The sequence below is a fragment of the Ranitomeya imitator genome, chromosome 10 (assembly GCF_032444005.1).
Source record: "Ranitomeya imitator isolate aRanImi1 chromosome 10, aRanImi1.pri, whole genome shotgun sequence".
In the NCBI taxonomy this organism is placed as follows: domain Eukaryota; kingdom Metazoa; phylum Chordata; class Amphibia; order Anura; family Dendrobatidae; genus Ranitomeya; species Ranitomeya imitator.
Genome location: NC_091291.1, coordinates 20,643,474 through 20,654,891, shown reverse-complemented (window position 1 = coordinate 20,654,891; position 11,418 = coordinate 20,643,474).

Here is an 11,418-nt window from a genome sequence, read left to right as displayed (position 1 = left end):
CGTTGTTTCGAGCAGGGGAGATGCACAGGCGCAGCCAGCTAACCAATGATGTCAAAAGACGGGCAGCGCTAACAAGGGTGGTGCTGCGTGTCATTACAAAGGAAAGTCACACCTCAGGGACATTGTAATGGTCTCTAATGAGACACATTTTGTACGTGTTGAGTTCCACGTGGGCAAGGAGAAAAAGTCAGCCACCTCGTACAAATGCAGCAGTACTGCTGTACAAGGTGGCTGATATACATAGAAACACCTGTGGGTGGGGGGCAGGCTCCCTTCAATTTCAGTTCATGTGCCTGCGTGGCGTTTGCAGGTCACGTTGCAAGCTACACAGCAGGGGAACAGCTGGCGTTGCTGAACCCCACTGACACATTGACTGGTGTTTTTCTCTGTGCAGATTGCATGTCCGGGCAAAAACTAGCGGTGTTAGAGCCCAGGGTCAGCAGGAGGAGGAGGAGAGGAGCAAAGTGTAGGCCGAAGCCTGCACTGGTGGCAGCTTTTGGTCGGTTGTGCCAGCGTGGCTTGTGCTGGACACGATGCCGGCTACACAGCGGGGGAACAGCAGGCGGTGCTGAACCCCACTAACACATTGGCTGGTGTTTTTCTCTGTGCAGCTAGCATGTCCGGGCAGAAACTGGCGTTGTTTGAGCCCAGGGTCAGCAGGAGGAGGAGAGGAGCAAAGTGTAGGCCGAAGCCTGCACTGGTGGCAGCTTTTGTTCTGTTGTGCCAGCGTGGCTTGTGCTGGACACGTTGCCGACTACACAGCAGGGGAACAGCTGGCGGTGCTGAACCCCACTAACACATTGGCTGGTGTTTTTCTCTGTGCAGCTAGCATTTCCGGGCAAAAACTAGCGGTGTTTGAGCCCAGGGTCAGCAGGAGGAGTAGAGGAGCAGAGTGTAGGCCGAAGCCTAGTTGAACCAATTTCAAAGGTTACCTTTAACCCCCCCCTCAGGTGTTGCAAGGTACAAGAGCCACACCTTGTGCAGCATTAATGCTGCACAAGTAAAAGGTTGCTCTATTTGTTTTGCTCCTTGCACACGCTGACTAAAACACGTACACTATTTAGCCCATTATACTGTCAAACAGTTGTGGAGGCGTGACTTGTCTTTTTAACGAGACGCAGCACAGGTGTCAAAATTTGCACCTAGGTACTGGGCGCAGATTCCTGAGCGTTGTTATTTGCTGTACAGGAGTCTGCGCTATTGTGATCCCTTGGCCATGCGCTGTGAGCGCTTCCTGTCTTCTGACCTCATTTCATGTCAGCCGTTGCGGTTAGCGATGGACATGAATCCCAGACCCACAGTGTGTTTTCAAAAAATCACACTGCGTGGCTGGGATTCGTGGCCTTGTGCAGTAAATAGGTTTGCCGCTTACACATGTCCTTACACCTGCTCCAGACTGGGCGGCCTCAGCTGATCCCTTATCGCCTACCACGGCCAGGAGGCCGCACAGTCTGAAGAAGGCGGAAGGAGATGAGTTAAGACAGGCGAACATATGCACTGCTCGTGCCCATAAACCACACCCTCGCTGACAAAATAAATATGACAACGAGGGGCGTTGTTTCTAGCAGGGCGGATGCACAGGCGCAGCCAGCTAACCATGATGACAAAAGACGGGAAACGCTACCAAGGGGGGTGCTGCGTATCATTACAAAGGAAAGTCACACCTCAGGGACAGTGGAATGGTCTCAATGAGACACATTTTGTACGTGTTGAGTTCCACGTGGGCAAGGAGAAAAAGTCAGCCACCTTGTACAAATGCAGCAGTACTGCTGTACTAGGTGGCTGTTATACATAGAAACACCTGGGGGGGTGGGGCCAGGTTCCCTTTTAATTTCAGTTCCTGTGCCTGCATGGCGTTTGCAGGTCACGTTGCCGGCTACACAGCAGGGGAACAGCTGGCGTTGCTGAACCCCACTAACACATTGGCTGGTGTTTTTCTCTGTGCAGCTAGCACTTCCGGGCAAAAACTAGCGGTGTTTGAGCCCAGGGTCAGCAGGAGGAGGAGAGGAGCAGAGTGTAGGCCGAAGCCTGCACTGGTGGCAGCTTTTGTTCTGTTGTGCCAGCGTGGCTTGTGCTGGACACGTTGCCGACTACACAGCAGGGGAACAGCTGGCGGTGCTGAACCCCACTGACACATCACCTAGTGTTTTTTTCTGTGTAGACAACACTTCCAGGTGGCAACTGACAGTGTTGAAACCCAGGGAATCAAAGAGGAGCAGAGTGTAGGCCGAAGCCTGCAGTGGAGCAAGTTGAAAGGGAACCTTTAACCCCCCCCCCCCCAGGCATTTGTTGCTGAAAGAGCCATCTTGTACAGCAGTAATACTGCACATGGAAAATGGTGGCTCCGAAAATTATGCTCCTTGCAAACGCTGAAGTACACACTCATATAATGTGTCCCCTCACACCGTCAAACCATCCCGGAAGTGGGACTTTCCTTTGTAATGTGACACAGCACAGCCGTCATTCCAACCCCCTTGGTGCCGGGCACCACCTCCTCAACGTTGTTTGGTTCTGTCACGGAGCCCGCACTGTAATGTTATCCCTTGGCCATGCACAGTTAGCGGTGCCCGTCTTCTGACATCATGTAGGTGTCAGGCTGGCAGTGCCTGTGCGTCCAAGCTGCCCGAGATCCAACCTTGCAGTGTCATCTAATGTAGTCCCACTGCGGGCCAGGGATCCATGGGCATGCGCAGTGCATATCATCGCCTCTCACTCACCTCCTTCCTGCTTCTTCAGACTGTGCGGCGTCACGGCCGTGGCATGCTATTAGGGATCAGCTGACGCCGCCTAGTCTGAAGAAGCGTGAAGAAGGGGAGTGAGAGGCTAGTATATGCACTGCGCATGGCCATGGATACCAGGCCCACTGTGGGATCACATTAGACGACACTGCGAGGTGTGATTTCGGGCAGCGTGGACGCACAGGCGCAGCCAGGACGACAACAAATGATGTCAGAGGACGGGCAGCGCAAACTGTGCATGGCCAAGGGATAACATAACAGCGCAGGGTCCATGACGGAATCAAACAACGCTAAGGAGGCAGCGCACGGTGCCAAGGGGGTAGCAATGACGGCTGTGCTGCGTCACATTACAAAGGAAAGTCCCACCTCCGGGACGGTTGGACGGTGTGAGGGGACACATTACATGAGTGTGTAGTTCAGCGTTTGCAAGGAGCATAATTTCAAGAGCGACCTTTCCCTTGTGCATTATTAGTGCTGCACATGGTGGCTCTTTCAGTAACAAACGCCTAGGGGGGGGGGGGGACAGGTCCCCTTACATTTTAGTTGTGCCAGCGTGGCGGTCGCATGACACGTTGCCGGATACACAGCTGGGGATCAGCTGACGTTACTGAACCCCAATAACAGAGGAGCGACTGTTGACTGTGCACACAGCACTTCCAGGCACCAACTGGCGGTGTTAGAGCCCAGGGACAGCAGGAGGAGCAGATTGGAGGTATTGCCGCACACACAGCTGGGGATCAGCTGACGTTACTGAACCCCAATAACAGAGGAGCGACTGTTGACTGTGCACACAGCACTTCCAGGCACCAACTGGCGGTGTTAGAGCCCAGGGACAGCAGGAGGAGCAGATTGGAGGTATTGCCGCACACACAGCTGGGGATCAGCTGACGTTACTGAACCCCAATAACAGAGGAGCGACTGTTGACTGTGCACACAGCACTTCCAGGCACCAACTGGCGGTGTTAGAGCCCAGGGACAGCAGGAGGAGCAGATTGGAGGTATTGCCGCACACACAGCTGGGGATCAGCTGACGTTACTGAACCCCAATAACAGAGGAGCGACTGTTGACTGTGCACACAGCACTTCCAGGCACCAACTGGCGGTGTTAGAGCCCAGGGACAGCAGGAGGAGCAGATTGGAGGTATTGCCGCACACACAGCTGGGGATCAGCTGACGTTACTGAACCCCAATAACAGAGGAGCGACTGTTGACTGTGCACACAGCACTTCCAGGCACCAACTGGCGGTGTTAGAGCCCAGGGACAGCAGGAGGAGCAGAGGAACAGAGTGTAGGCCGAAGCCTGATTGGAGCAAGTTGAAAGGAAACCTTTAACCCCCCCCCCCAAGACGTTTGTAGCTGAAAGAGCCATGTTGTGCAGCACTAAGGATGCAAAAGGAAAAGGTTGCTCTTTTAATTATGCTCCTTGCAAACACCGAAGTAAACACTAAAAATGTGTCCCTTTATACCGTTAAACCGTTCCGGAGGTGCGAATTTCCTTCGTAATGGGACACAGCACAGCTGTCATTCCTATCCCCTTGATGCCGTGCGCTGCCTCCTCAGCGTTGTTTTAAGCTGCCACGGAGCCTGCGCTGTTCTGTTAGCCCTTGGCCATGCCCAATTAGCGCTGCCTGTCTTCTGACATAATTTGGTGTCAGGCTGTCAGTGCCTGTGCGTCCACGCTGCTCCAGATCCCACCTCGCAGTCTCATCTAACGTAATCCCACTGCGGGCCTTGGAACCATGGGCATGCACAGTGCATAACCTCGACTCTCACTCCCCTCCTTCCCTCTTCTTCAGACTGTGCGGTGTCACGGCCGTGGCATGCTAGGGATCAGCTGACGGCGCACAGTCTAAAGAAGGCGGAGGGAAATGAGCGAGAGCCCGAGGGGAAGATATGCACTGCGCATGCCCATGGATCCCAGGCCCGCAGTGTGACTCAATCAGAAGACACTGCGAGGCGGGATCTCGGGCACCGCGGCCGCACAGGCGCAGCCAGCCTGACACCAAATTATGTCAGAAGACAGGCAGCGCAAATAGGGCATGCCCAAGGGATAACAGAACAGCGCAGGCTCCGTGACAGCTTAAAACAACGCTGAGGAGGCAGCGCATGGCACCAAGGGGGTAGGAATGACGGCTGTGCTGCGTCACATTACGAAGGAAAGTCCCAGCTCCGGGACGGTATAACGGTATCAGTGAACACATTTTATAAGTGTTAAGTTCTGCGTGTGCAAAGAGCTAAAAAAAAAGAGCTACCTTTTCCTTGTGCAGCATTACTGCTGCACAAGATGGCTCTTTCAGTAACAAACGACGGGGGGGGGGGGGGGGGGACAGGTTCCCTTACATTTAGGTTGTTGTGCCAGCGTGGCGGTCGCAGGACACATTGCCGGCTACACAGCTGGGGATCAGCTGACGTTACTGAAACCCAATAACACTGGGTCGTATGTTTTTACTGTGCAGCCTGCACTTCTGAGCCGCAACTGGCGGTGTTGGAGCCCAGGAATAGCAGTTCAGGTGGTAGAAAGATGAACACAGCAGGAGACCTGGATGACACCCAATTACTTAATCAGGCAGAGGAGTGGCAAATTCCTGCGAGATCCAGGCCTGGTTCATTTTCAGGAAAGTAAGCCGGTCAACGTTATCGGAGGATAGTCGCATGCGACGGTCTGTTAGTACACCACCTGCGGCACTAAAGACACGTTCCGATAAGACACTAGCCGCAGGGCAAGCCAGCACCTCCAATGCATACTGGCTTAGCTCTGGCCATGTATCCAGCTTAGAGACCCAAAACTTGAACGGGGAAGAGCCGTCTGGGAGTACAGTAAGAGGGCAAGCCATGTAGTCTGTCACCATCTGACGGAACCGTTGCCTCCTGCTGACTGGAGCCGCCGGTGATGGTGTAGACATTTGGGGCGGGCACACAAAAGTGTGCCAGAGTTGTGCCATACTGGGCTTGCCTTGGGCAGAGGCACTGCTTCTGCTCCCTCTTTGGGCAGAGCCTCCCCCACTGCCTCGACGCACTGAGCTGCTTTGTAAAGCACTAGCAGCACTCCTCTCAGTTGGACAGGAGAAGATGATGGAATTCACCAGTGTGTCGTGGTACTCCCGCAATTTACGCTCCCGGGTCAACGCAGGGATGAGGTTTTGGACGTTGTCCCGGTAGCGAGGATCGAGGAGGGTGAACACCCAATAATCAGGCATGTTGAGAATGTGGTCGATGCGGCGGTCGTTTCTCAGGCACTGCAGCATGAAATCCACCATGTGCTGCAGAGTGCCAACCGGCCCAGAAACGCTGTCCCCTGCTTGAGACATGATCTCTGCCCGCTCGTCATCACCCCACCCTCGCTGTACACACTGACCACTGGACAATTGTGTCGCTCCCTCCTCTGGACGGAGCTCTTCCTCCTCCATTGACTCCTCCTCATCCTCCTCACAAATTGGCCCCTGCGTACCCCTTTGTGAGGAACCACGTGGCGCTGACTCTCCAGAAGCTGATGGAAAAGGTGACTCCTCATCCTCCACCTCTTCCACCACATCATCCCTTAACCCTTGCAAAGTTTGCTGAAGCAGGCAGATAAGGGGGACAGTCATGCTGACTAGTGCATCATCTGCACTTGCCATCCGCGTGGAATAATCAAAAGGACGCAAAACCTGGCAGACGTCCTTCATAGTGGCCCACTCTGTGGTTGTGAAGTCTGATCGGCGCTGACTGCGACTTCTTTGCGCCTGATGCAGCTGGTACTCCATAACTGCTTGCTGCTGCTCACACAACCGCTCCAACATATGTAACGTGGAATTCCACCGGGTAGGTAGGTCACATATGATGCGGTGTTCCGGAAGGCGGAATCGGCGCTGCAGAGCAGCAATGCGGGATCTGGCCAAGCTGGAACGCCGCAAGTGAGCACACTCTAGGCGGACCTTGTGCAGCAGGGCATCAAGATCCGGATAGTCCCTCAGAAAACTCTGCACAACCAAATTGAGCACATGTGCCAGACATGGGATGTGAGTGAGGTTGCCAAGGGCCAAAGCTGCCACCAGATTTCGGCCATTGTCACACACTACCATGCCTGGCTGGAGATTCGCTGGCAGTAACCACACATCGCTCTCCTGCTTGATGGCATTCCAGAGCTCCTGCGCTGTGTGGCTTCGATGCCCCAATGAAACTAACGGATCCTGCAGAGAGGAATCAGAGGAACTGGTGTAAGAGGAGGAGTCGATGCGTACAGACTGGATTCCTGCAATCCTTGGAGTGGGCAGGACACGTCCTGCGCCACTCGCACGATCTGTACCTGGCTCAACAACATTAACCCAATGGGCAGTGAGGGAAACATATCGCCCCTGTCCATGCTGACTGGTCCACGCATCGGTGGTGAGGTGGACCTTGCTACTGACGGCGTTCAGTAGCGCATGTTTTATGTTTGCCTCAACATGCCTGTGCAGGGCAGGGACAGCCTGCCTGCTGAAGTAAAAGCGGCTGGGCACCTTGTACTGTGGGACTGCCAATGCCATCAAGTCACGGAAGCTGTCAGTCTCCACCAGCCTGAACGAGAGCATTTCCAGGGACAACAGTTTGGCAATGCCTGCATTCAGAGCCTGTGCTCGGGGGTGGTTGGCCGAGAATGCCCGCCTTTTCTCCCATGCCTGTACTACCGATGGCTGTAGAGTAGACTGGGAGTGTGAGGATGACTGGGAAGGTGGTGCTGTGGGTGGAATTACACAAGGTCTCTGGGAGGAAGCCAAACCAGCTGTGCGTGAGCTGGAGGAAGAGGCAACACGAGCTGAAGAGGTGGTAGCTGCCGCTGTTGGTTGGCCTACATCTTCAGTGTGTTTCTGTAACTCCACCGCGTGCCTGGTCCGCACATGTTTCCACATATTTGTGGTATTGAGGTTGCTGACATTTTTCCCTCTTTTTACTTTATGATGACACAGCTTGCATTTGACAAAACAAATGTCATCTGCAACTGTGTCAAAAAAGGACCAGGCACTGCAAGTCTTGGGAGCGCCCTTTTTGGCTTTGGAAAGAGACAGGCTCCTAACGGGTGCCAAAGTGGAGGCTACAGGCTCCGCAGTCTTCCCCCTCCCTCTCCCTCTTTGGCCCGTAAGAGGAAGCTCTTCCTCTGAGCTGCTCCCACCACCTTCCTGTTCCTCACGCCACGATGGGTCAAGGACCTCATCATCTCCACTACCCTCTGCCACCAACTGCTCCTCCTGGGTAGTCTCAGCAGCACAGTACGCACGAGAAAGCGGCACCTGAGTTTCATCATCAGATGCGTACTGCGCTGTGGTCACCGGAGGCACTGGCCCACCTGCCTCTTCAGAGTCAGAGAGAAAAAGGTGTTGGGCATCACTGCACACTGCCTCTTCTTCCATTTCTCCAATGCTGCTTGGCTGGCCCCCTGTTTCCAAGCCAAGAGATTCAGAGAACAGAAGTAGAGACGGCTCCTGTCCTGGGCTCTCTGACTGCCTGGCCAATTTGGCAGGTGGTGAAGAGACAGATGGCTGCTCTCCAGTGCTCTGTGCCTGAGAGGATGTGGCACTAACTGAAGTCGATGCCGAGGCGTTAGCTGCCATCCACCCGACAACGGCTTCAATTTGGTCTTCACGCAGCAGCGGTGCACGGCGCTCTCCGACAAAGCTGCGCATGAAGGACTGTTCCCTGCTGAAACTGAGTGACGACGAGTCACCGGCGCCCGCAGCAGGCACAGAATCACCACGTCCTCTCCCTGCTCCTCTCCCTGCTCCGCGCCCACGCCCACGTGCCTTACTCCCTGCCCTCTTCATCTTGGTTGACAGATAAAGATAAGCAGAAAAGTACTAAGGCCTTAGTGTGCTTATTCCTGTAATGCTCCTCCTAACAGGTGTAAGAAACACTAATGTTGTAAATTGTGGACTAAACTTTATTATTTTTCAAATGTGGCCTACACAAGTGTAAGTTGTGTTTGGTGAACTTAACCTTTTTTTTGGTGCAGATCGGGCTACAGAGCTAGTTTAAATCACACGGAGACCGTGCAGACAGCCGTAAACGGCGCTGCAAGGCCAAGAAACCCTCCTCTAGGTTATCCTATATAGTGTTTTTCCACTATTTAGCTGGATACAAGTGGAAAGACACTAATAGGAATTTTTTTTTTCAAATTTTAAACTGGCTGCACTATTTGAAAAAAAGGAAATTGTTTTTCAAGGTATGAGGCAGTAACGCACCCTGAGCTGAATCCAACCGGCTATGGCTGCACACAGACTACAGGGCGAGCTGGGCTCACACGGAGACCGTGCAGACAGCCGTAAACGGCGCTGCAAGGCCAAAAAACCCTCCTCTAGGTTATCCTATATAGTGTTTTTCCACTATTTAGCTGGATACGAGTGGAAAGACACTAATAGGAATTTTTTTTTTCAAATTTTAAACAGGCTGCACTATTTGAAAAAAAGGAAAATTTTTCTCAAGGTATGAGCCAGTAACGAACCCTGAGCTGAATCCAACCGGCTATGGCTGCACACAGACTACAGGGCGAGCTGGGCTCACACGGAGACCGTGCAGACAGCCGTAAACGGCGCTGCAAGGCCAAAAAACCCTCCTCTAGGTTATCCTATATAGTGTTTTTCCACTATTTAGCTGGATACGAGTGGAAAGACACTAATAGGAATTTTTTTTTTCAAATTTTAAACAGGCTGCACTATTTGAAAAAAAGGAAAATTTTTCTCAAGGTATGAGCCAGTAACGAACCCTGAGCTGAATCCAACCGGCTATGGCTGCACACAGACTACAGGGTGAGCTGGGCTCACACGGAGACCGTGCAGACAGCCGTAAACGGCGCTGCAAGGCCAAAAAACCCTCCTCTAGGTTATCCTATATAGTGTTTTTCCACTATTTAGCTGGATACGAGTGGAAAGACACTAATAGGAATTTTTTTTTTCAAATTTTAAACAGGCTGCACTATTTGAAAAAAAGGAAAATTTTTCTCAAGGTATGAGCCAGTAACGAACCCTGAGCTGAATCCAACCGGCTATGGCTGCACACAGACTACAGGGCGAGCTGGGCTCACACGGAGACCGTGCAGACAGCCGTAAACGGCGCTGCAAGGCCCAAAAACCCCCCTCTAGGTTATCCTATGTAGTGTTTTTCCACAATAGAGCTGGAGACTGGTGGAAAAACACTAATAGGAAATTTGAGAAAAAATGTGCAGCAGGCTGCACTAAGAGCAAAAAAGAACAACTGTGTGAGGCAGTGTGAACCCCCCCTGAGCTGAATACAACCGGGTATATGGCTGCACACAGACTACAGAGTGAGCTGCACACACACACACACACACAGAGACCTTGCAGAACGCTGTTAAAACAGCGCTGCAAGGCAAGAGCAAGGTGAACAGTGAAGAACACACAGCGTTTTGCTAAATTAGCCTTTGGAAAGGAAAATAAAGCAATTAGCTAGCTCGACTGGCCCTCAGTTAGAACACAGCATCCTGTCCCTAACTGAAATCACAGCAGAGTGAGCGCAAAATGGCGGCAGCGCTTTTTTATAGTGCAGAGTGACATCATTTCAGCAGCCAATCCCAGCCTTGCCAGTACTTACATGCCCACCATGCTAAACAGGATGTGCCCACACTTTCATTCATTCCTCATTGGCTGCTGCGTTCAATTTGAATTCTGGGAACTTCCGATTCCGGTATCCGATACGCGGGAAGTATCGGAATTCAGTATCGGAATTCCGATACCGCAAATATCGGCCGATACCCGATACTTGCGGTATCGGAATGCTCAACACTAATGACAAGTGCTTCTGCAAGTAAGCAGATAAACAGTATGGTCTGCATTTCTGGAAACATAATTCTCTTTCTTTCTAGATTGAACTTCTCCTCACAGAGGACCTTTCATTGGTTTTGTATGCTGACCTGGCCAAATTGTGGACTAGCAGCTGCAGATTTTGAAAAAATGTAGTTTATTTTTAGTTTTTCTCCTCTCTGTAGCATAGATATTAGCTGTGAAAGGTTAGATTTTAATTCATGCTATGACAGTGGGGACATTAGCAGAGATTCATCTTTTTTCCGCCCTTCATGATGTTGTTGACCAATCATAAGCTTACAGCAACATACAGGAGAAAAAAAGAACACGCCCACAGAGAAAGTCATAACACACTGTTTCTACGTGAGACATGTAATGACAAACAGTCCTGCTCTGCTCAATGATGTCACTGCTGTCAACTACTGGGTATAGTACAGCAGAGATATATGTAATTACAACCACCACCAAGTCATACAGGGTAAGAAGTCCACACCCCCAAAAGAAAAATATCAGTTGAACTATGACATAAATTATAAATGGACTTTTTTACAAGCTAATATCTCTGTAATTCATTTCTTCAGCTATTATTCACAAATGTGGCCAGTTTAACATTCTCAAACCGGTGAAAGGTCCTCTTTTCTGAAAAGAGTTTTACAAATTCTTCAAACTTATAGTATATTTTATTAATTGCTAAGCATTTAAAAAAAATATTAATTTTAATAATGTTTACAAAAGCAAATATGTAGGTAGTACTATTAAAAAAACTGTTAAAAAATAGAAAGTAAAACTTTAAAAAATTAAAACGTTTTACAAGAAAATGAATTTGTCATTTGAAATCGGACATCGGAATATTAGCCTCCCCAACTAAACACACAGTATGTGTGCAAAGGCAATTTAAAGCTCATTAATTC